The sequence below is a fragment of the Rutidosis leptorrhynchoides genome, chromosome 4 (assembly GCF_046630445.1).
Source record: "Rutidosis leptorrhynchoides isolate AG116_Rl617_1_P2 chromosome 4, CSIRO_AGI_Rlap_v1, whole genome shotgun sequence".
Taxonomy (NCBI): Eukaryota; Viridiplantae; Streptophyta; class Magnoliopsida; order Asterales; family Asteraceae; genus Rutidosis; species Rutidosis leptorrhynchoides.
The window spans coordinates 132994558-133019157 of record NC_092336.1 but is presented as its reverse complement, the minus strand read 5'-3'; the positions used below and the strand labels follow the sequence as shown (position 1 = coordinate 133019157).

At 34.3% G+C, this 24600-nt stretch overlaps 1 non-coding gene across 1 annotated transcript; it reads right to left on the bottom strand.

Annotated features, from left to right (window-relative positions):
- Positions 1-932: 932 nt before the first annotated feature.
- LOC139845952 (small nucleolar RNA R71) lies at positions 933-1039 on the bottom strand. The gene has a single exon (XR_011758703.1). It is a non-coding gene; the product is annotated as a small nucleolar RNA R71 (small nucleolar RNA).
- Between the last annotated feature and the right edge of the window lie 23561 nt (positions 1040-24600).

Sequence of the window (24600 nt, the reverse complement as noted above, 5' to 3'; positions counted from 1 at the left end):
GTTTGACTAATACAACTGTCCTTGGAACGATACACGGAACTAAACCATTATTTATACTACTACACGATCGGGTGCACTGCCCGTTAGTGTGTAACACTCTTTAATCGGTATTTTTCCATACTATTTCATACGACAATTCATATACCACGTTTTGCACATCAAGTTTTTGGCGCCGCTGCCTGGGACAGTTTTGTGTCAAAATAGAATTGTTAACTAATTTGTGATTAAATAGTTTCTTAATTATTTTAAATTATTAATAGTCTTTGATTTTTAAACTTATAGAATCGGTGCGTTTAATAATTTTGATAGTTGTGTGATTGACAAATTTTAGGTTGCATATGCCACATACCCGAAGTTCAGATTCTCCATTACTTACACCGCTTACAGAACCTGATAGAAAGCTTGGTAGAATCCCAAAAGAAGTACTTGAATTTTTTAAATCTTTATCAAAGCAAGAAACTTTTGATTCAGAATCAAGTACAACCAAGCCAAGATACTCTGAATTTGGTGAAACCGTTCATCCTTCAAATTTTGAAATGGAAGGAGAGGCAAGGCATGTGGTACCAAGACAATCAATGGCGGCCAAGATGAAAGTAACCCGAACCGGACAAGGTAGTGCCATTACTCCTCCCACAGGTGAAGAAAAATTTGAAATAAAAGGACTTATTCTCCAAATGATTAACAACAGCTGTCAATTTGGTGGTGGTCAGAATGAAGATGCAAACGAACATATTCGTCTTTTTCAAGAGATATGTCTTCTTTTCAAACTTAAACCAGACACTGATCAGGCCATATTTTTAAGACTTTTCCCATGGACACTCCACGGGGAAGCCCGAAGTTGGTTAGATTCATTGGCCGAGGCTACGATAGAAACTTGGGATGGTATGATGGAAAAATTTCTTAAGAAATATTTTTCAGCATCTAAGTCCGCTAGACTCCAACAAGAAATTACCCAATTTTGTCAAAAGCCGATGGAAACCTTATATGAAGCATGGAATCGATTTTCCAAAATGTTAAGAGGTTGTCCAAACCATGGTCTGGATACCTTCCAACAAGTTTAAATTTTTTTACAAGGGTTGTGATGTTGCAACCCGAATTTTCATTGATCAAGCGGCCGGAGGTTCACTCATGGACAAAACCGAGCAAGAGGCTTATGAGATAATCGAGAAGCAAGCCGATTATTCTCATGAATGGCATCAAGAACGACCAATTACTCGTAATGCTCAAGTCCATAGCGCCGGTGCTTATGATGACCTTAGTTCCCTAAGTGTGAAAATAGACGGTGTTGCTCGAAACATGGAAAAAATCACCAAGGAAATTCATAGTATGAAGGTAGGTTGTGAATACTGTGGTGGTCTCCATTTAGGAAAAGATTGTGATGCCGGTTTAACAATGGTTCAAAAAGAAGAAGTGGCTTTCATAAGCCAAAGAAATAATAATCAATTTCAAGGAAGAGCCCAGTTTAACCGAAACTTCAACAACCCCTACAACCCTCAAGGTCAAAATTCCAATTACCAACAAGGGTCAAGTAGTGGGTTCCAACAACAAACTCCGGGTTTTTATCAAAAACCCCAACAAGAAGAGAAAAAGTCAAATATGGAGAGTTTGTTGGAGAAGTTAATTGCATCTCAGACCCAGCTTGTCTCCAATATAAGCCAAACAAACAAGAAGAACGAACACCAATTTAAAAACCAACAAGCTGCAATTCAGAATCTGGAGAAGCAAATGAGTGGTTTAGCTAGTTTACTTAGCGAAAGAAAACCAGGGAGTTTACCGGGGGATACTAATAAGAACCCCCGAAATAAACACGCCAATGTTATCACCACACGGAGTGGTCTAGCATACGAAGCTCCAAAAATGCCCAAAGATTCTGATTTCAGTGTTCCATTGAACAAAAATGACGAACCGGTTAAGGAGCCGGAATAAGTGGTTGAGAAGGAAGAACGGGAGAAACCCGTAGTGAAGCCATATCAACCACCGCTCCCATACCCAAGAAAGCAACAACAAGAAAGGCTCGAAGCTGAAAGGTTAAAATTTCTAGATATGTTTAAACAAATTAACATAAATATGTCTTTCATTGATGTGATTTCAGGTATGCCCAAGTATGCTAAGTTCTTAAAAGACTTACTTACTAACCGCAAGAAGATGGAAAGCGTTTCATTAGTCACTTTGAATGCTAGATGTTCAGCGCTGGTGTCCAACACACTTCCTGAAAAGCTTTAGGATCTAGGTTGTTTTACTATTCCATGTCTAATGGGTGACCTCAGCTGTATGAGGGCATTGGCCGATTTGGGGGCTAGTATCAATTTAATGCCCTATTCGTTTTACCTTAAATTAGCCCCTAGGGAACTCAAGACCACACGAATGGCTATTCAACTAGCTGATTGCTCTATAAAATTCTCTAGAGGAATAATAGAGAATTTGTTAGTTAAGACCGGGAATCTGATTTTTTCGGCAGACTTTGTGGTTTTAGACATGGAAGTTGATGAAAGAATACCAATTATTTTGGGTCGACCATTTTTGAATACTGCTAGATGTGTTATTGATGTTTATGACCAGCAGTTGACCCTTAGAATTGGTGAAGCTAGTGCGACTTTTGCAATTGACAAGTCATTAAAATATCCTGAATCTTCAGATGATACTTGTTATTTTATGCAAAGCATAGATTCGCATTATGAGTTCTTGCAGGAATTTTCCGAATCAGATGAAACAGTTGTATACGATTTGGCGAGTGGAGATGAAGAATTTTCCGTTGAAGAAATAGATGTGATGGCCACTTTGATGGCAAATGGGTATGAACTTACCGAGGAGGAGATAGAACAACTGAACAAGGATAGCGAGTACCGAAGTAAATCCTCAATTGAGGAACCTCCAATTTTGGAGCTTAAGCCGCTCCCTGATCATCTTGAGTACGCTTTCCTTCAGGAAGATTCGAAGCTTCCGGTAATTATTTCCTCACTTCTTTCTAAACATGAAAAAGAACGTCTTGTTTCCTTGTTACAGGCCCACAAACCAGCCATTGCATGAAAAATCCATGATATAAAAGGAATTAGTCCTTCTTATTGCATGCACAAGATCTTGATGGAAGAAAATTCCAAACCAGTGGTGCAACGTCAAAGGAGACTAAATCCTCATATGCAAGATGTTGTCAAAAAGGAAATCATTAAATTGCTAGATGCAGGTCTAATCTACCTAATCTCAGGCAGTCCGTGGATAAGTCCGGTCCATTGTGTTCCTAAAAAGGGTGGTATAACTATTATTACCAATGATAAAGACGAGCTTATCACAACACGAACTGTCACTGGGTGGCGAGTTTGTATAGATTATCATAAGCTAAACGATGCCACGAGAAAAGACCATTTTCTGCTACCATTCATTGATCAAATGTTAGAGAGACTAGCAGGAAATAGCTTTTATTGTTTCCTAGATGGTTTTTCGGGGTACTTTCAAATTCCCATCTCCCCCGAGGATCAAGAAAAGACTACCTTCACATGTCCCTATGGAACCTTTTCATACCGCCGAATGCCCTTTGGTCTATGTAATGCTCCCGCAACATTCCAAAGGTGCATGATGGCCGTTTTTCACGATATGATTGAAGAATGCATGGAAGTGTTCATGGATGACTTTTCAGTCTTCGGTGAAACTTTCAATTCATGCCTTCTAAATTTGGAGAAAATGCTAATTAGGTGTGAGAAATCAAACTTAGTGCTAAATTGGGAAAAATGCCACTTTATGGTTAAAGAAGGCATTGTATTGGGACACAAAATCTCAAGTGTTGGTATTCATGTGGATCCAGCAAAGGTTGACGTCATTGCCAACCTTCCACCTCCTTCAAATATGAAGGGTGTGATAAGTTTTCTTGGGCATGTCGGGTTTTACCGGCGATTTATTAAAGATTTTTCAAAAATTGCAACGCCATTGAATAAACTTCTCGAAAAAGATGCACCCCTTGTCTTCACAAGTGAATGTACTAAGGCATTCAATGTTTTAAAACAAAAACTTGTCAACGCACCAATAATCATAGCTCCAAATTGGTCATTACCATTCGAGCTAATGTGCGATGCATCGGATTTTACACTTGGTTCAGTTTTAGGCCAACGGGTTGAGAAACGTTTTCAACCCATTTATTATGCAAGTAAGACTTTACAAGGAGCTCAATTGAACTACACAACCACAGAAAAAGAGCTCCTTGCTATCGTTTTTTCTTTTGACAAATTCCGATCATATCTTGTCCTATCGAAGACAATTGTCTTCACCGATCATTCGGCATTGAAATACCTTTTCTCTAAGCCGGATGCAAAACCTCGATTGCTAAGATGGGTCTTGCTTTTGCAAGAATTTGATATCGAGATTAAGGACAAGAAAGGTGCCGAAAATCTCGCGGCTGACCATCTCTCTAGACTTGAAAATCCCAATCTTGAAGTACTCTATGAATCGAGTATTAGAGATGATTTTCTCGAAGAATATCTCATGAGAGTAGAGAAGGTGGAAGACCCGTGGTATGTTGATTTCGCCAATTACATTGTTGGGGGGTACCTAGAAACCGGTTGGTCACATCAGAAAAGAAAGAAATTCTTTAGTGACCTAAAATACTATTTTTGGAAAGACCCTTATCTATTTAGGCGATGTGCGGATGGAGTTATTTGCAGGTGTGTTTCAGGGAAGGAATGCACCGAAATTCTGCTTGACTGTCACCTTGGTCCAACAGGTGGGCACTTTGGTCCCCGAATCACGGGGAGGAAAGTTTACGAGGTCGGTTTCTATTGGCCTACAATATTCAAAGATGCCTAAACTGTTTGTAAGGCTTGTGACACTTGCCAATGGGCCGGTCAAATCACTAAACGGGATGAAATGCCTCAACAAAGCATCCAAGTATGCGAGGTGTTCGATGTTTGGGGAATTGACTTTCTGGGGCCCTTTCCAAAGTCTCATTCTTACCTCTACATACTTGTCGCCATAGACTATGTTTCCAAATGGGCGGAGGTAAAACCTCTACCAACAAATGATGGCCGAGTTGTAGTAACCTTTTTGATGGAACTTTTCTCAAGGTTTGGCACACCAAAAGCCCTTATCAGTGACCGGGGCACTCACTTTTGCAATAAGCAATTAGAAAAGGTGTTGAAAAGATATGGAGTGATCCATAAAATTTCAACATCCTATCATCCCCAAACAAGTGGGCAGGTAGAAAATACCAATCGGTCGTTAAAACGCATACTTGAAAAGGCCGTTGGTGCGAATCCAAAAGAGTGGTCAGTTAAGTTAAACGATGCATTGTGGGCCTTTCGCACGGCCTACAAAATACCTATTGGAACCACTCCTTTCCGTATAGTATACGGAAAAGCATGCCATCTCCTGTTGGAGATTGAACACAAAGCGCATTTGGCGCTAAGGGCATGTAATTTGGATTATCAAGAGGCGAGTCGGTTACGTTTGACCCAGTTGAATGAATTAGACGAGTTGAGGCTTGAAGCCTATGACAACTCTCTAATTTATAAGGAAAAGACCAAACAATGGCACGACAAGAGATTGAAAAGTCCAAAAGAATTCATGGAAGGAGATCTTGTCCTAGTTTATAATGCCCGTTTCAAGTTATCACCAGGAAAGCTTAAGTCCCGATGGTCGGGACCATTTATTGTTAGAAGTTAGAAGGGTGTACCCTTATGGTACAATTGAAGTGGTGAACTGGAAGGGCAATATTTTTAAAGTGAATGGCCACCGGGTCAAACACTATGTCGATGGTCCCCTGGAAATTGAAGACGAGGTTAGCCTCAACTTCGAGAACAAAGCCTAAATCAAAATGGAGACGAGTTGGGTGAAAGACTCGTTAAAGAAAGTTCACGCGTGTAAATAGTGTGAATTGAGTGTTTTATGATTGGTTTGATTGTTTTTAATGTACAAAATGATCTATGATGATGATATGAGCTTTTGTGTGTTGAAAATGAGAATTTTTATGAGTTTTATGCAAATTTTGAGCCACCAGACCAGTGGGACGCCGTCCAAAATCCCTTGGATGCCGTCTAATTTCAAAGGATTTTCTAAAAAAGAAGTCAGTACATTTTAGTGTAACTGGACGCCGTCCAGATTTTTGGACGCCGTCCAGCTTTTCTTTACTGGACGCCGTCCTGATTATTGGACGCCGTCCAGTTCTTCTTTACTGGACGCCGTCCAGATGCCTGACTCAGAAAAAAAACGCGTTTTAAAGGGTTATCCAACCCATTTTTCAACCACACACACTTTTAACTCAGCTTTTCTCTCCCAAACACGAACCAACACTCTAAAAACCCTAATTTCTTCCTTCAAATTCGTGAATTCTTCCTTCAAATCCAAGCTTGAATCATGTTTTCTAGGGTATTGCTAATTTCTTTTCATACTTTTCTTTCTTAATTACTTAATTTGTATGTCTATATGTATAGTTTGGTGAAAGCTAAGTGTGGGGTGTTTGATTTGCATGATTCTTGTTTAGATTAACATGTGTTAGTTGTTTAATTACCCATTATGTCTTGATTTTGCAATAATTATATGTTTAATGGGTATGTTCATGATTCTAGGGTTTGTAGTGATGAAATCTGAAATTAGAGTAATTAATTCAAGATATTGAGTTTGTTTGTGTTGTTTATGAAGCTTGTGAAGTGTTTAATTGTTATTGATGATGTAGATGTTAATTTGGCCGAGTCATAAATTGAATGTTCTTGAATTTTTAGCATGCTTTGAATTGTAATGATCTTATGAAAGATGTATGCTTGATTTTCATTTGTTTAAGCCTATTGAAGTGGATTGATGGTATGAAATGCTATAATGTAGTGGCATTATAATGGTCATTTTGAGCTAAATTGTGATAACTTGTGCTATGATTGTAATGAATATCATTAGAATGCAAGTTTAAAGGTCACGACCTATGAACACAACATGCTTGAGTCCTAAGTTGATGCCTAATTGTGAATTTTGTGATCTACATTTTTGTGAGAGTGTATTTGCTAGTTTATGTTGACTTTAGTTGACTGTGATCAATTATTCTGAACATACGCTTTTACTTATATGAATCACAATGCTTATGAACTTTGAATGGAATGACTAATTCCCCTTGCTACTCGGTTATGTTTTTAGCTAACATTAACAAAACGGTTTCTATGTCCTTTGGTTTGGTGTTATTATGTTTTGCAGGGACAATCTAGCAGAGGTGGACAACCGAAAAGAGGCAGAACATCAAGAAACGTTCCACCACCACCACCGGTTCAACAACATTCATCATCATCATCTGGCGAAGAAGAAGACGCTCAAAATAATTCAATAGTATGGTTAGAACATCTTCGGGACAATGATGATTACGGGAAAACTTTTGCTCGAATTACCCGTAGACCAATTAATGCTACGTGGTATCTCGACTGGGCTCCTTTGATTGAGGCGGGTATGCACACCCATGTCACTCATTTGTTAGCTATACCATATAATAACATATTGACCTACGCATGGGAACACATTTTCAGTCTACACGATCAAGTGTTTCCCATGCTATGTAAAGAATTCTACTCAACTTTCCGATCCAAAAGAGTGGTCAGTTAAGTTAAACGATGCATTGTGGGCCTTTCGCACGGCCTACAAAACACCTATTGGAACCACTCCTTTCCGTATGGTATACGAAAAAGCATGCCATCTCCCGTTGGAGATTGAACACAAAGCGCATTGGGCGCTAAGGGCATGTAATTTGGATTACCAAGAGGCGAGTCGGTTACATTTGACCCAGTTAAATGAATTAGACGAGTTGAGGCTTGAAGCCTATGACAACTCTCTAATTTATAAGGAAAAGACCAAACAATGGCACGGCAAGAGATTGAAAAGTCCAAAAGAATTCATGGAAGGAGATCGTGTCCTTGTTTATAATGCCCATTTCAAGTTATCACCAGGAAAGCTTAAGTCCTGATAGTCGGGACCATTTGTTGTTAGAAGGGTGTACCCTTATGGTACAATTGAAGTGGTGAACTGGAAGGGCGATATTTTTAAAGTGAATGGCCATCGGGTCAAACACTATGTTGATGGTCCTCTGGAAATTGAAGACGAGGTTAGCCTCAACTTCGAGAACAAAGCCTAAATCAAAATGGGGATGAGTTGGGTAAACGACTCGTTAAAGAAACTTCACGCGTGTAAATAGTGTGAATTGAGTGTTTTATGATTGGATTGATTGTTTTTAATGTACAAAATGATCTATGATGATGATATGAGCTTTTGTGTGTTGAAAATGGGAATTTTTATGAGTTTTATGCAAATTTTGAGCCACCAGACCAGTGAGACGCCGTCCAAAATCCCTTGGATTCCGTCCAATTTCAAAGAATTTTCTAAAAAAGAAGTCAGTACATTTTAGTGTAACTGGACGCCGTCCATATTTTTGGACGCCGTCCAGCTTTTCTTTACTGGACGCCGTCCTGATTTTTAGACGCCGTCCAGCTCTTCTTTACTGGACGCCGTCCAGAAGTTTGGACGCCATCCAGATGCCTGACACAGAAAAAAAACGCGTTTTAAAGGGTTATCCAACCCATTTTTCAACCACACACACTTTTAACTCAGCTTTTCTCTCCCAAACACGAACCAACACTCTAAAAACCCTAATTTCTTCCTTCAAATTCGTGAATTCTTCCTTCAAATCCAAGTTTGATTCATGTTTTCTAGGGTATTGCTAATCTCTTTTCATACTTTTCTTTCTTAATTACTTAATTTGTATGTCTATATGTATAATTTGGTGAAAGATAAGTGTGGGGTGTTTGATTTGCATGATTCTTGTTTAGATTAACATGTCTTAGTTATTTAATTACCCATTATGTCTTGATTTTGCAGTAATTATATGTTTGATGGGTATGTTCATGATTCTAGGGTTTGTAGTGATGAAATCCGAAATTAGGGTAATTAATTCAAGATATTGAGTTTGTTTGTGTTCTTTATGAAGCTTGTGAAGTGTTTAATTGTTATTGATGATGTAGATGTTAATTTGGCCGGGTCATAAATTGAATGTTCTTGAATTTTTAGCACGCTTTGAATTGTAATGATCTTATGAAAGATGTATTTTGACGATCGCTCCAAATCCATATGGACGAACACGTCATTCATCGATTTCATTGCGAGGTATTTGACCTCTATATGATACGTTTTATAAACATTGCATTCTTTTGAAAAGGCACACCATAAATGAATATTTAAATCAGAGGTTTTCGACATCTGATGATTTCTACATATAGACAATCACCGTAAATAATAGTTTACAATAGTACTTCCATTGACAATGCAGTCAAAATAAGATACATGGTGATGATTTGGTGAATGCAACGTTTCCTTGAAAATATGTCATGTAAGACTCCATGCACATAGCTTGTATAATATATAAGCAAACAGCGGAAGGCTTCTAGGGAACCTGAGAATAAAACATGCTAAAAAGTGTCAACACAAAGGTTGGTGAGTTCATAGTTTTAATGTTTCGTATAGTCTATATATAAAAGTGGATCACAAGATTTCAGTTGTTTCATCCAGAAACGTTTATCAATAGATTCTACATAACAGAGCACCCTGGTAACTAAGCTTTAATGTTATAATGATAAATACCCCATTCATTTTAATACACGCAAACCAACGTGTCCTAAACTTAAATAACACACGTCCGTTAAAAGGCTAGCGCTCTAGCTCGGGCGGGGATGTCAAGCCCTATGGATTCATATATAACTACTCGCGCCTACCAGTTCTTATAACCGGCAGTTACTAGTTACCAAAGTTAAGGGATTTTCGGTTCAAACTCGGTGTATAATTTAGTATGTACTTGTATCCATTGCATTTAAAATAAAGTGCATGTATTCTCAGCCCAAAAATATAGATTGCAAAAGCAATTAAAAAGGGAGCAAATGAAACTCACCTTAGCAGCATATAAAGTCGTTCACCAAAATGTGACTGAAACTCGGATTACCAAATAACCGTAGATCTCAACCTAGAGAACATTTGTTGGTCAATAAATTTCTATCAAGCTAGGTCTGGTCATAGTGTATCACAATCCTAATGCTCGAGATTGACATACAAAAGTTATCCAAAGTCGTTTCAAAAAGTCAATTTTGACAATAGTTCAACAAAACGAGACATACCTTATATAAGGAGTTATTTACTCGGTTGGTAATATTCAAAAATTCATTTTATCAATCTCGTAAACAAGTTGTTTAAATCTTAATTGTAGATTCAAAAGCAATTTTAATTAACGTTAATCATAATTCAGTTGATCATATCTTTTAATCCGTTCATCGAAACTATTCGATATCTAAATGAAAAGTCATTGATTTTTCGACAGCTTTCCAAAAACATGCATATCATATACCTTTTACCAGTAATATATGTATTTAATTCGTGATTCATCATAAACTGTTTAACGACGAAATTTAGCATACAAGCATGTATAAATATATATACTCGAGCACTAGACATGGATACACAATTAATATATAAAAGATAAAATAGGAGTGCTTACGTATCAATATTGAGATTCAATATTGTAGGAAAGTATGTAGACGCAACGGAGATGATAAACACTAGGTTTGATTTACAAATATACCCCCGAACATTACCCATAACCTCCTTGGCAATAACCCATAATTTCCTTAGCTCTATCCCGCTTGAAAACCATTTTGAAAGTGACACACTCATAACCTCATTTTTTGTATAATACTACTAATAAAAATAATAAGATTAATAATAATAATATTAATCTTAATAATTATAATTATAATAATAATAATAATAATAATAATAATAATAATAATAATAATAATAATAATAATAATAATAATAATAATAATAATATAAATAATAATTATAAACGAAGTATAGATAAATATATGTGTGTAATTGAACTGAAATCGTGCAATTTATAGAACCTTTTCTGAAAAAGCACCCCATGCGATCGCATGGGATTTGTGCTTCAAGGCCATGCGATCGCATGGCCCTCTGATCCAGCTCACAAACTTTTGTTTTCTTGTTTATCGACATATTTATTTATTAATATATAATATATATAATTTATATTAATTAATTATATATTATATTATATTCTCGTGCATAGTTGACTTGTAATTTTCATTCTGATGACTCGTACGTTGTCACCCGACTTATGTCCCGGTTCCGGTTTCTCGAACGCATTTTCATACGTTTAGAAAACTCGCAATTTACGTTATGTGACTCGTACCTTTGTCAAAATATAGTCTTAAATTATCAATAAACTATATCATTCAAAATGTGTCTTAAACTTTCGAGTGTTTTGGTCATTTACTTCTATAAATCATTGTCTCGCTATTTGTTAATATATATATAATAACAAATCGTTTTATGACCAAGTTAATATATATTCAACATTCATAAACACGTTTTAAATATACGTCGCAAGTTATTCATATAATTAATATTCCAACTTATCATATATATTAAAATAAATATTTAAACCAATAAGTTTAATGTACGGTATCAAACAATTAATATATTGTTACGTTTTCAAGTTATAGTATATATATATGTATCTATATACATATAATTGTTCGCGAATCGTCAAGAACAACCGAAGGGTATTTGAATATATGAAAGTAGTTCAAAAATTTTGAGATTTAGTTTTACAGACTTTGCTTATCGTGTCGGAAATGTTAATCATACAAAGATTAAGTTTAAATTTGGTCAGAAATTTCCGGGTCATCACAGTACCTACCCGTTAAAGAAATTTCATCCTGAAATTTGAGTGAGGTCATCATGACTAACAATAAAAATGTTTTCATGACGCATATGTGTTGATAAATAGAGTTTTATCACCGTTGAATAATATGGATAAAACAATCCGATTATTCGAAGCGTATGAGAGAAGTTATCGTAAAAGAGTGAAATGAAAGAATAGAGATTCGTCTTAACCTTTGACGTAGTTACGATTGATTTTCGGAATTTAAGGAATAGAAAATCTTCATAATCTAAATAAGATTTGATTCTTCGAAATTTAAGGAAATTAAGATTTCCTTTAAATGCGTAATCTGCCTCGATTGCTATGCCTGATATTTTGCTATAAATTAACCACTTCCGTTTCATTATTTTCACCACTCCTATAATCTTCTTCCTCATTTCATACTTCCAAAAGATTGTGAAATGCTTCATCCAGTTCTGATTCTTGATATACTCCTAACTTTTATATCTGTCATTCTTCTTTTTCATCTACCACCAGAGGAAGTTATTTTCTTCTACTATTACCTTGGGTTATATTGTTTTTCATTCTCCCGTGTCTTTATATTGCTATACGCATTGATATACACGGTTTGTAATTTCGGGGTTGTTTTCGGGCTTTATATTTTCCATTATATTTCGGAGCTTCATGCTTTCGTTTTCTCTTACCGACTTTAAGTCAAGCGAATAATGGTCCAGAATTCGTAGGTATGAATTTTGGAATGAACATAATTAATATTCTAAGAAAGAAATGCTAATGGCACAATCTGACTTGTCAAATTACCAGAATACCTCGAAAAAGACCGAATCATCAAGAAAAATATTTTCTTGATATGTTTAGAGGTTAAATAGAATGAAAGAGTTATGTAACATGGTTCATGATGAGGGTGGGATCTGTGAACCTTTATCACGTTCCATTAGAAACTCAGCATGACTTACTGTAATATAATCACGTTGATCAAGTGTCATTATATTATACTAACTCATGCTTCAATTCCCAACACTACTTCAAAAACATCCATTTTTTGAAATTTTCAGAAATTAGAAACTAAAATAGTTTCTTTTATGATGTAACACAGATAGCGTGAAGAGATAAATAATTTTGGATGATAATAGTTATGAAGATATCTTCAGAAATATCGAAGATATTTATAATAAAAGATATGATAATATCTTAGAATTTCTAATATCGAAGGATGATGAAGAAGATTTGTTTGTAACAGATTTTGAGTCAGGAGCAAGGTATTCGTTAATGACTTCAGCAGATACTGAATCATTTGTATTCTTTGAAGGCAGGTTTAATCTTTGTGATTTGTCCACAGCCTCCTTCATGGTCTGCTCAATCCGTTTTCCAGTTCCAAACCTTCTCTTTTTCTCAGCTTTACCAACATACTATTCTTTATCATCAAACTTTTGACTGTTAAGGTCGTTTACAGTTTTTGCTGCTTCATCAGCATTTTTCCAAAATTCAGAGAACTAGTTTCGCAGTTTGGGTGTTTTTCAGAAACTTCACCTTCGAAGTAAATAAGTCTAGGAGATAGACATTATATGTATATATATAACTGTTGGCATAGAATTGCTACGAAATTCGAAATACTGATTGCTAATTCCCGGTAGTTGGTATGGCAATTACCATTACAAGATGTGGATGAGTACATGATAGGGTTTCAATGAACAATTATAATGGTTTTTCGGAGAGACTTTAAGTCACAGATTAATGAATTTGCTGGTACATTTACTGTTAATGTGGTGGAACATGAAAGGTTCTCCAGTAACAAAAAAAAAACGTATAGGCCAAATTACAAGTCTGAAAGGTCGTCGTTGACTGGTTGAACGGTTGATAATAATGGATACTTTGAAAAGAAATTACAAGGTTATTTTCGGTAAAAACAATGCTAATGGATCTTGCACAGATTTGAAGTCAAAGTATAACTTTGAAAGATGTAGAGATCTAAGAATGATGTCACCGGTTCAGAGTTATGACTTGGATTCTGATCCGTCAATATCAGAATATGTAATTGAATTTGTATGAAAATGATTGTATATCGTTGTGAGTATTGTTAATAATTTTTGAATCAAAGTTGAAGAATGTACAGTGTAACATATTAATTGCAAACTTAAATATTTCCCGGGTATTACCTACCCGTTAAAAAAAAATTTCACAATTAATACTTTGTACAAAGAATTTTCGTTACAGTCTTTATGAAAATATCTGTATGTATATTTTCTTCAGATGTAATACAGATTTAATGAGTTAATATCATATTAAGCTCATTTGATTTTTGGCTTGAATTAGAAATGAATAATCTCCAAAACATTAGAGATTACCTAATTTCGCGGAGTATTTCACTAATGAAATCAATTCTTCATTATTTATTCTTATTGATATTCCTCGGTGAAGGATGTTGATGCTCGTGGAATTTTTGTGAACCTTACAAGGCACAGATGATGTTTTCTAGAAAGTTTCGAGTACATCGAAAATGAAAAATGTAAAATCAATTATGTAATTGAATAATACACTTGGTTTATTAGGAAATGGAATTCTTTGAGTTGAAACAGAGATTGTAGTTAACGATTGTTAAGTCATTAACGAAGAATGTATAGCATATTAGTAACATGAACTAACCGAGTAGTACCTACCAGTTATGATTCACATGTAATAGCTTAGTACGAAAAGATTTATTTTGTTTTCAAATTTCACACATATATATATATATATATATATATATATATATATATATATATATATATATATATATATATATATATATATATAAAATATACATATAATTTCTTCAGGGAAAATGAGTTAATACTTCATAACTCGTTGATATAATATACGCGTTGTTGATTTGTGATGATGTTGGTGATTATGAAATTGGCGGAACTTGTAGTGCTACAGGTTTTGACGGTGTTGGTGATACTGACGATACCGTTGATGCTGCTGGTAAAACAAGTCTAGCTTGTAAATCGTGCACCATTCTGGTCAGGGTTTCTACTCTTCCTTCTATCATTTCGGTCCACTCATCTGATTTACGGTTACAGCTGGAATAGATTATCTCTAAGACTTTAGAGATTACATAATCGCCGTAGAATATTTCTCCAATGAAGTTATGAATTAATTCTTCATCGGTTATTGTTGTTGGTACTCCTTGGTATCTATGGTGCGTATGATATTGATGTTCGAGGTACATGTTGTGATGTTGAGGCTTGCGGTGCGGATGTTGTTGGTGGTGGTAATGGTACTGTTGGTGTTGTTGTCAGTGGTACTGTTGATTCCAGTGATTCTGCTGGTGCTTGTAACCTTTGCACCATATTCTCCAAAGCTACTACCCGAGCGCGAAGCTCATTGACTTCTTCTACTACACCGGGATGATTGGATGTTCGGACGAGCGAATGAATAATATCCAGAATTTGAGATAGTATATTATCATGACGAGATACTCTGGAAATGAGAGAGAAAATGGTGTCTCGAACAGGTTCGCCGGTAAGTGCTTCAGGTTCTTCGCCAAGAGGGCAATGTGGTGGATGGAAGGGATTGCCTTCTTCTTGTCTCCAATAATTAAGTAGGCTACGAACCCATCCCCAACTCATCCAGAATAGATGATGGCTAATTGGTTGATCCATTCCGGTTACACTGTCTTTGGAATTCAGGTGAATATCCATATCGGAATAGCTGTCAGAGTTTAAGGAATTTGAACTAGATACGGGATCCATCTTGTATAATTAGGGAGATGATTTTTGATATGAATTAGATTATAGAATTTAGTTTGGTATTCTTCAATACATAATTTACATATGTATATATAATACCAAATTCCATAAATCATGGAGAAATTTTCGGAAAAGGTCAGGAAAAGTTTACAATAACAGATACGCTAAGATATGAATTTTGTCTATACACTATTCATGCAATCAATGCAGTAAAATGTGTCTAGACTAGGAATGATAAGCAGGTAATTTCCGATAAAAAATGATAAGCAAAACTTTTGACATGCAGACACGGTCGAAGTCCAGACTTACTAACAACTATCAGTTAGGCACACTCATGCAAGACCTGGTTCGCTAGGACCAACGCTCTGATACCAACTGTGACGATCACTCCAAATCCATATGGACGAACACATCATTCATCGATTTCATTGCGAGGTATTTGACCTCTATATGATACGTTTTATAAACATTGCATTCTTATGAAAAGGCACACCATAAATGAATATTTAAATCAGAGGTTTTCGACATCTGATGATTTCTACATATAGACAATCACCGTAAATAATAGTTTACAATAGTACTTCCGTTGACAATGCAGTCAAAATAAGATACATGGTGATGATTTGGTGAATGCAACGTTTCCTTGAAAATATGTCATGTAAGACTCCATGCACATAGCTTGTCTAATATATAAGCAAACAGCGGAAGGCTTCTAGGGAACATGAGAATAAAACATGCTAAAAAGTGTCAACACAAAGGTTGGTGAGTTCATAGTTTTAATGTTTCGTATAGTCGGTATATAAAAGTGGATCACAAGATTTTAGTTGTTTCATCCAGAAACGTTTATCAATAGATTCTACATAACAGAGCACCCTGGTAACTAAGCTTTAACGTTATAATGATAAATACCCCATTCGTTTTAATACACGCAAACCAACGTGTTCTAAACTCAAATAACACACGTTCGTTAAAAGGCTAGCGCTCTAGCTCGGACGGGGATGTCAAGCCCTATGGATCCATATATAACTACTCGCGCCTACCAGTTCTTATAACCGGCAGTTACTAGTTACCAAAGCTAAGGGATTTTCGGTTCAAACTCGGTGTAGAATTTAGTATGTACTTGTATCCATTGCGTTTAAAATAAAGTGCATATATTCTCAGCCCAAAAATATAGATTGCAAAAGCAATTAAAAAGGGAGCAAATGAAACTCACCTTAGCAGCATATAAAGTCGTTCACCAAAATGTGACTGAAACTCGGATTACCAAATAACCGTAGATCTCAACCTAGAGAACATATGTTGGTCAATAAATGTCTATCAAGCTAGGTCTGGTCATAGTGTATCACAATCCTAATGCTCGAGATTGACATACAAAAGTTATCCAAAGTCGTTTCAAAAAGTCAATTTTGACAATAGTTCAACAAAATGAGACATACCTTATATAAGGAGTTATTTACTCGGTTGGTAATATTCAAAAATCCATTTTATCAATCTCGTAAACAAGTTGTTTAAATCTTAATTGTAGATTCAAAAGCAATTTCAATTAACGTTAATCATAATTCAGTTGATCATATATTTTAATCCGTTCATCGAAACTATTCGATATCTAAATGAAAAGTCATTGATTTTTCGCCAGCTTTCCAAAAACATGCATATCATATACCTTTTACCAGTAATATATGTATTTAATTCGTGATTCATCATAAACTGTTTAACGATGAAATTTAGCATACAAGCATGTATAAATATATATACTCGAGCACTAGACATGGATACACAATTAATATATAAAAGATAAAATATGAGTGCTTACGTATCAATATTGAGATTCAATATTGTAGGAAAGTACGTAGACGCAACGGAGATGATAAACACTAGGTTTGATTTACAAATATACCCCCGAACATTACCCATAACCTCCTTGGCAATAACCCATAATTTCCTTAGCTCTATCCCGCTTGAAAACCATTTTGAAAGTGACACACTCATAACCTCATCGTAGTATTTTATGTATAATACTACTAATAAAAATAATAAGATTAATAATAATAATATTAATCTTAATAATTATAATAATAATAATAATAATAATAATAATAATAATAATAATAATAATAATAATAATTATAATAATAATAATTATAATAATAATAATAATAATATAAATAATAATTATAAACGAAGTATAGATAAATATATGTGTGTAATTGAACTGAAATCGTGCAATTTATAGAACCTTTTCTGAAAAAGCACCCCATGCGATCGCATGGGATTTGTGCTTCAAGGCCATGCGATCGCATGACCCTCTGATCCAGCTCACAAACTTTTGTTTTCTTGTTTGTCGACATATTTATTTATATAATATATAATATATATAATTTATATTAATTAATTATATATTATATTATATTCTCGTGCATAGTTGACTTGTAATTTTCGTTCTGATGACTCGTACGTTGTCACCCGACTTATGTCCCGGTTCCGGTTTCTCGAACGCATTTTCGTACGTTTAGAAAACTCGTAATTTACGTTTTGTGACTCGTACCTTTGTCAAAATATAGTCTTAAATTATCAATAAACTATATCATTCAAAGTGTATCTTAAACTTTCGAGTGTTTTGGTCATTTACTTCTATAAATCATTGTCTCGCTATTTGTTAATATATATATATATATATATATATATATATATATATAATAACAAATCGTTTTATGACCAAGTTAATATATATTCAACATTCATAAACACGTTTTAAATATACGTCGCAAGTTATTCATATAATTAATATTCCAACTTATCATATATATTCAAATAAATATTTAAACCAATAAGTTTAATGTACGATATGAAACAATTAATACATTATTACGTTTTCAAGTTATAGTATATATATATATGTATCTATATACATATAATTGTTCGTGAATCGTCAAGAACAACCGAAAGGTATTTGAATATATTAAAATAGTTCAAAAATTTTGAGATTTAGTTTTACAGACTTTGCTTATCGTGTCGGAAATGTTAATCATACAAAGATTAAGTTTAAATTTGGTCAGAAATTTCTAGGTCATCACATGTATGCTTGATTTTCATTTGTTTAAGCCTATTGAGGTGGATTGATGGTAAGGAATGCTATAATGTAGTGGCGTTATAATGGTCTTTTTGAGCTAAATTGTGATAACTTGTGCTATGATTGTAATGAATATCATTAGAATGCAAGTTTAAAGGTCACGACCTATGAACACAACATGCTTGAGTCTTAAGTTGATGCCTAATTGTGAATTTTGTTATCCACATTTTTGTGAGAGTGTATTTGCTAGTTTACGTTGACTTTGGTTGACTGTGATCAATTATTCTGAACATACGATTTTGCTTATATGAATCACAATGCTTATGAACTTTGAATGGAATGACTAATTCCCCTTGCTACTCGGTTATGTTTTTAGCTAACGTTAACACAACGGTTTCTATGTCCTTTGGTTTGGTGTTATTATGTTTTACAGGGACAATCTAGCAGAGGTGGACAACTGAAAAGAGGCAGAACATCAAGAAACGTTCCACCACCACCACCGGTTCAACAACATTCATCATCATCTGGCGAAGAAGAAGACGCTCAAAATAATCCAATAGTATGGTTAGAACATCTTCGGGACAATGATGATTACGGGAAAACTTTTGCTCGAATTACCCGTAGACCAATTAATGCTACGTGGTATCTCGACTGGGCTCCTTTGATTGAGGCGGGTATGCACACCCATGTCACTCGTTTGTTAGCTATACCATATAATAACATATTGACCTACGCATGGGAACACATTTTCAGTCTACACGATTAAGTGTTTCCCGTGCTATGTAAAGAATTCTACTCAACTTTTCGATTCAATAATGTTCGAGATCCACTATCGGATGCTTTCTTTAGATTCCGACTCAGGGGTGATGAAAGAAGTTTGAGTAGTTTTGGGTTATGTAGAGTTTTGGGTATTTTAAACGACCTTTCTGACGCATAATTAAGGACATATTTGGTAAGCTCAGAGTATCATGGAAGAGTGGGTTTCAATAAACAATCATTTTGGAGAAGGATTAGGGGGCCAAATGCATCTAGCCCGTTCAAATCAAGCAGACACAGGTATACCGAAATAGCAACCCCTGACGATAAGCTTCTCCATCGACTTATCGCATGTACTTTTAATGCGAGAGTCGAACGACATGAAAAGGTAAAATCTCTGGATCTATGGGTAATGGATCAAATAAAACGGGGTTGTCACACCGATATACCGGGGTTAATTGGGAACTATTTGCTGGGTATCGCTACGGATGCACGAAGAGACAAACCGCTTCTAGGGGGCCACTACATTACGCCGATTACTCGTCACTTTAATATTGATCTTAATCGCCTGATAGAATGTGACCATGCAATGAAACCCTTGAAAAAGGTTTCTTATGTTAACGCTGAGATTTTGATGTACGATGGAAATAGGCGTTTGGTACCTTTTGTGGCAGGTGGCGCGAGTGGTAGTGGAGCGAATGTACAACAGGAACAACAAGAGGAAGAAGAAGTGGAAATGGAAGCCCAGACAAATGTTCAAGATCAAGGTCCTTGGTATCCGTCCCAATCTGGTTGGGATAATATGGTCAATAGTGTCAATAGTATGAGGTTGAGTCAGCAAGGAATGGAGCAATGCCAGATTGCTCAAGTACATAATCAGGGATGGAACAATTATGGTATTGATTGGAATAACCATAACATAGAGTTATTTTATTCCAACCCCGATCAGTACTATGGCACAACACGTCTGACACCTCAATACTACACTGATCCACAACCCACCTCCACCTTACCCAATTTATAATAATAACGATGCGATGCAGGATGCTAGGAACCGATTTGAGCAGGAATACCCGCAGGGACGCCGAAGCAGAGATGGCTCAGAAAATTACTTTTGGCCTTACGATAACTGAAGGCCCGCGAGCATATGATCCTTTTGTTACATTTTCGAACAATCTATTTATTTGTTATGGTGTGTATTAAAACAATATTGTTTTGTATATATATATTAAATGGGTAGGTACTGTAGTGACCCGAACTTTTCCATGTATATATATATATTAAATGAAATTGTTATTTACATGATTAAGTGTTTCCAACATGTTAAGCAATCAAACTTGTTAAGACTTGATTAATTGAAATAGGTTTCATATAGACAATTGACCACCCAAGTTGACCGGTGATTCACGAACGTTAAAACTTGTAAAAACTATATGATGACATATATATGGATATATATATATATAGTTAACATGATATTATGATAAGTAAGTATCTCATTAGGTATTTTAACAATGAGTTATATACATAAAATTGAGTCTATTGAATTAAGAAACTCGAAACGATATATATATCGATTATCGTTATAACAACGTCTTACTAAATACATATGAATCATATCAAGATATTGATACACTATGTTTAATCATGATAAATAATAAGTAAACATGTCATTATGTATATTAACAATGAACTACATATGTAAAAACAAGACTACTAACTTAAGGTTTTCGAAACGAGACATATATGTAACGATTATCGTTGTAACGACATTTAAATGTATATATATCATATTAAGATAGAGTAATATATCATAATATCATGATAATATAATAATTTAACATCTCATTAGATATAATAAACATTGGGTTAACAACATTTAACAAGATCGTTAACTTAAAGGTTTCAAATCAACATTTACATGTAACGACTAACGATGATTTAACGACTCAGTTAAAATGTATATACATGTAGTGTTTTAATATGTATTCATACACTTTTGAAAGACTTCAAGACACTTATCAAAATACTTCTACTTAACAAAAATGCTTACAATTACATCCTCGTTCAGTTTCATCAACAATTCTACTCGTATGCACCCGTATTCGTACTCGTACAATACACAGCTTTTAGATGTATGTACTATTGGTATATACACTCCAATGATCAGCTCTTAGTAGCCCATGTGAGTCACCTAACACATGTGGGAACCATAATTTGGCAACTAGCATGAAATATCTCATAAAATTACAAAAATATGAGTAATCATTCATGACTTATTTACATGAAAACAAAATTACACATCCTTTATATCTAATCCATATACCAACGACCAAAAACACCTAAAAACACTTTAATTCTTCAATTTTCTTCATATAAGTGATCTATCTCAAGTTCTATCTTCAAGTTCTAAGTGTTCTTCATAAATTCTATAAGTTCTAGTTTCATAAAATCAAGAATACTTCCAAGTTTGCTAGCTTACTTCCAATCTTAGAAAGTGATCATCCAACTTCAAGAAATCTTTCTTATTTACAGTAAGATATCTTTCTAATATAAGGTAATACTCATATACAAACTTTGATTCAATTCTTATAACTATAACTATCTTAATTCGAGTGATAATCTTACTTGAACTTGTTTTCGTGTCATGATTCTACTTCAAGAACTTTCAAGCCATCCAAGATCCTTTGAAGCTAGATCATTTCTTGTAATTTCTAGTAGGTTTAACTACTAAAATTGAGGTAGTAATGATGTTCATAACATCATTCAATTCATACATATAAAACTATCTTATTCGAAGATTTGAACATGTAATCACTAGAACATAGTTTAGTTAATTCTAAACTTGTTCGCAAACAAAAGTTAATCCTTCTAACTTGACTTTTAAAATCAACTAAACACATGTTATATATCTATATGATATGCTAACTTAATGATTTAAAACCGGAAAACACGAAAAACACCGTAAAACTGGATATACGCCGTCGTAGTAACACCGCGGGCTGTTTTGGGTTAGTTAATTAAAAACTATGATAAAATTTGATTTAAAAGTTGTTCTTCTGGGAAAATGATTTTTCTTATGAACATGAAACTATATCCAAAAAATCATGGTTAAACTCAAAGTGGAAGTATGTTTTCCAAAATGGTCATCTAGACATCGTTCTTTCGACTGAAATGACTACCTTTACAAAAACAACTTGTAATCTGTAATTCTGACTATAAACTTATACTTTTTCTATTTATATTCATAAACTTAAGTTCAATATGAAACCATAGCAATTGGATTCACTCAAAACGGATTTAAAACGAAGAAGTTATGGGTAAAACAAGATTGGTTATTTTTGCTTGTTGTAGCTACGTGAAAATTGGTAATAAATCTATATTAATCATATCCTAGCTAACTTATATTGTATTATACATGTATTCTAATATATTATGTAATCTTGGGATACTGATGTTTCGCGAGGTGTATATAAAATACTATTAATTTTTAGCAGGAAATACTATTAAATACGATACATTTTTGCACAAGATATTTATTTATTTAGAGAATGGATATACTTAAACCTTGCTACAACACTTATAGGCAGTGTACCTAATCGTACAGTAGTGTAGTTTTTAGTAAGTCCGGTTCGTTCCACAGGAAATCTTTTTAAACAAAGCTTAACGCTATATTAGTTTACTTTTATAAAAATACAAATATATATATATATATATATATAAGTAATATTATTATTATAAAGGGGTGTTTTTACCGTTTAATGACCGGTTTGTCGATTTTAAAACTTTAGTCGCAGTTAAAACCAAATGTAAAATAATAAATACAAGACTTAATTTAAAGCGTAAAGTAAATAACGATAATGAAATTGCGAATAATAAAAGTGCGATAAAATAAACTTGCGATAATTAAAAAGTACAATAATTAAAAGTGCAATTAAATACAATAACAATAAAAATACGATAATTAGAAGTGCAATTAAATATAAAATAAAGGAAATTAAATATGAAATAAAAGAATTATGCTTATTAAAACTTCCGTAATCATGATGTTTGACGTGTTGATTTTAGTTTTATGCCCATGGGTTAATTGTCCTTTGTCCTGGATTATTTAATATGTCCATACGGATTTGTCCATAACAGTCCATCAGTCATAAATATAAAGGGCGAAAGCCTTCGTCAAATTATTCTTATTCCCGAAGTCAAATATTCCAACTAATTGGGGATTCGAATTGTAACAAGGTTTTAATACTTTGTTTAATGAATACACCAGGTTATCGACTGCGTGTAAACCAAGGTTTTACTACTTTGTTAACAATTACACCAATTACCCTTGAATGTAATCCACCCCTGTTTTAATGAGTCTATTGACTATTAATCCATCCCCGTGTCCGGTCAAATGAACAATAATTCGTACTTATAAATATCCCGCCCATCGTGTCCGATTAAGCGTATGTGATTATATATAAATACATCGAATTATAAGTTTGTATATTAAATTAACAAGGTATTGTTTAGTTGATATAAAACCCATTAATAGCCCATAGTCTAATTTCCACAAGTGTCGTTGTTTTATCCAAACCCCAATTATGGTACAAAGCCCAATTACCCAATTTTAGTAATTAGCCCAACATCATGATTACTTCGGATTAAATAAGCATAATAATAACTTAGCTACGAGACATTAATATAAAAAGGTTGACATAACTTACAATGATTAAAAATAGCGTAGCGTTACACGGACAGAATTTCGACTTACACCCTTACAACATTCGCTAACATACCCTTATTATTAGGATTTAAAATTAAAATTAAAATTAAAATTAAAATATAAAATATATATATATATTACGTATATATTGAGAGAAGAAGAAAAAGATGATGAAAAAATGCTCAGAATTCGGTTGGCTTTATAGGTAGGTTCTCATTTTGGGGCTCCGCGACTCGCGGCCTTTTTGGCCTTCAAACTCCGCGAGTCGCGGAGTTTGAAATTACAGCTCAGTCCCTTTTGGAGTCTTTCTTGCCGACGATTTTTATTATTTATTATAATATATAAATAATTATAAGAATTATTTAAATATTATATTATATTTATGTGCATAGTTGACTTGTAATTTTTAGTCCGTTGCGTCGAGCGTTGAGAGTTGACTCTGGTCCCGGTTCCGGATTTTCGACTGTCCTTGCGTACAATTTTATATTTTGTACTTTGCGTTTTGAATCTTGTACTCTTGTAATTTCGAGATGTTTCTTATCAATAATTGGAACCTCTTTGATTGTCTTTTGTACTTTTGAGCTTTTTGGTCATTTGCGTCTTCAATTCACCGAATCTGTCTTTTGTCTTCACCTTTTAT